The following is a 3,136-nucleotide window of genomic DNA, read 5'->3' as shown; positions in this document are numbered from 1 at the left end:
TCCACTTTGCCCTTACCTGCATGGAGACAGGATGCATTGTGGGGAGAAAGGATGATGGCTGCTCCTGCCGTGTTTTATTCACTTGATTATTTGGCTGGCCTCAACAAAAAGAACTGTCTATGTTTAGCTACCAACTGGATCTCTCTTAAAGGGGTTGTTCACAACTGAACAATCCCATCTTAACTGCTTAAAGGGGCTGTCCACCACTTGGGCAACCCTTTATCAATCACTATATTTCCCCGAGTAGGATAACCACACCTCAAATAAAAACACCACATAGAAGACAAACACCCTCTTGTGCCAACGCCGGGTGTCTCTGGGCTACAGGACGTTACGTCATGTGATCCATGCAGCCAATTCGGGGCCTGTAATGGGACGCTTCATCTTTCCCTGCAGATGATGACTGATTCAGCCATCATGTGCCTCTAAGGGGTGGAGCGGAGCTGTTTCCAAACCTGTTAAATCTGACAGCGCAATTTAACGTATGTCAGCAGGGTGGGCATCGTTCCTCATGCCTATCGGCACTCCTATGACGTGATCGCAGGTCGCCCATGGGTTGCCATGACAGATGGGATTATTAAATATTGTAAAAAAAAAGTGAGAAAAAATGTTTTAAAAAATATGAAAAGAAACAATAGTTCAAATCACCCCCTTTTACCCTATTAAAAAAATTACACATATTTGAAATCACTAAATAAATTAATCCGATCGACAATTGGCGTAATGTTGGCCGCCATAATATTGCAATAAAATGCAACAATGGGCGATTAAAACATTGTATCTAAAAGCGTCAGTTCAGGGGGCAAAAAAATAGCCGTCGCCGAGCCCCAGAGCTCAAAAAATGAAAACGTTACGGGTCTCGGAAAATGGCGACACAAGCAACATTTTTTTCAAAACTTTTTTCACCACTTAAATAAAGAAGAAACTATACATGTTTGGTATCCGTGTACCCGTGCTGACCTGGAGAATCATAATGGCAGGTCAGTTTAAGCATATAATGAGCATGATAAATTAAAAAACTCAAAAAAACTGTTTGGAAATTGCTCCTTTTTTTTGTAATTTTAATGCACTTGAATTTTTTCCCTGTTTCCAGTGCATCACATGATAATATGAATGGTGTCATTCAAAGGTACAACTCGTCCCGCAAAAAACGAGCCCTCATACGGCTATGTGTATGGAAAAATAAAAAAGTTATAGCTCTTGATAGAAGGGAGTAAAAAACAAAAATCAAAGAAACAGAAAACGGCCATTGCATGAAGGGGTTAATATTCAAATGAGCTGCTAAGATCTGTGTTCCGGACATAAAATACAATTGTGAGACATGTAGACCAGGAGAGCAGACTGTCAGTCATTACATGTCTCACACTGGTATCGCCCTCTGTCATTTATAATTAGCTCTGGATGCAGATTCTTGGGGAGATCTATGTCCGGCCCATAGATCTTAACAGCTCATTTACATATTAACATGAATTTCTGAGGAATAAGACATTGGATCACAGGTATCAAGGTGTAATTTTATTCAGCTTCTTGTGACCTACATGCCCAAGTCGATGGCTCAGGAGGGTTGTTTCTACTGATAAATTCCCTTTAAGTTCTTATCTCCATTTGCACTTTCCTGCTGAGTCCCTTCTTGTTTTTTCATCCGCACAGTGACCTCTTTCTTCCAATATGGTGTACGTCGTACCATGGTGTAAAAAATATTTTTTTAAATACATTTCATCACCTACTTTGGCACTTTATTTTGGATTGCCAGCATAGCACGTCTTTTGGGGTTCTTTTGGTGATGTCTATTTTGCCTAATATTTTCTTTACAGGAAATTTAACATAACCTATCGGGGTTTGTGTCTTAGATCCTTCCTTATCAGTTCACCTCTTGATGATGTTTTTCTTTGGTTATTGCTAATTGGGTGATTTTACTAACATGTGTAATGATATGGACATGCTGCCCACGTTTCCCTCTTGAAGAAACATTTTTTGGAATTGTCATAAAATTCTATGTGATGTAATGTGATGTAGTGATGTATAATGTGAATAGTGTTATGCGTTAGTGGTATGTGTAGTTTGACAGTTAGAGCTAATGTTCGGAACTCGCCCAGAGTGGGAGGGGATGGGCTGCTGGGAAAGTGACGAGTTCCTGTCAGAGAGTGAGATAGGGCCTGTAGTGCATAGTGAGTGGACCTAAAGGTCCAAGGTGAGCAGTGCCGCATTCTGGGGTGACTTTAAATACGTGGAGACCGAGGAAAAGGTGATAGCGAGATCCGGGGCAGAAGTAACTAAGAGACAGAATGTCCTACCGGAAATGATTCCTAGGAGAGGACATCTAGCCACAAGACCTCGAGCTTATAACACTAGAACATAACGGGTCTAAGCAGGACTGGGTCCGTGGGATGAGTAGAGAGTCCTCAGCAGGAGTTACAGAGCATCAGCATTACTGTGAAACATCTGGTCCTGGCAAGTCAGCAACATTGGTTACATGTGGCGTAGCACCCTCACAACACAACTCCACACACCCAGCCAGGACCACCACCTCCTGAGGCGCAAGAGGCGAGGACCTCACCCACGGTTACCACCCCGTGCCATGTTATACATGCAACATTTTGCATTTGTGTGCAGCGAGTTCTTATTCTTGCATGTAAGAAGCACCAATCTTACTGAATTGGGGTTGTAGAGTTTAGCTTGTTTACGTTCATGCGTTGCAAGTTCTGGGGTTTTATCATTTGCTTTTGTGTTCCTTTCCTCACTGGCTGATATGAATGGTTCAAGTCATTACAGTGAATTAATCAAATGGGCCCCAATTCATCATTGCTGTTTCTCTGCTTCTCTGGAGTACTTTTCACATGTTTCAGTAGCTTTAGTATTTGTGCCATATCCTTTATTAGTATTGCACACAGATTGAACACATATGACTGCCAAATCAACTTGGTAAAAAAGTTAAGACATGTCGGAAGAACTGCCTGCCAATGATGATCCTTTGGCAGCCATGCGTGCACATCTCATATTCCATTATTGAGGACTTCAGAAAATGTATTCCAGTTTTCATGACTTAGAGACAATATATGGCACTTTAGTAAAATAATATAAAATAGACTTTTATGCATCTGACTTGGCTCGGCCTCGCTTCACCACCTTCCCCTAT

This window comes from Ranitomeya imitator, chromosome 6, assembly GCF_032444005.1.
Source record: "Ranitomeya imitator isolate aRanImi1 chromosome 6, aRanImi1.pri, whole genome shotgun sequence".
In the NCBI taxonomy this organism is placed as follows: Eukaryota; Metazoa; Chordata; class Amphibia; order Anura; family Dendrobatidae; genus Ranitomeya; species Ranitomeya imitator.
Note: the sequence above shows the minus strand (reverse complement) of the source record.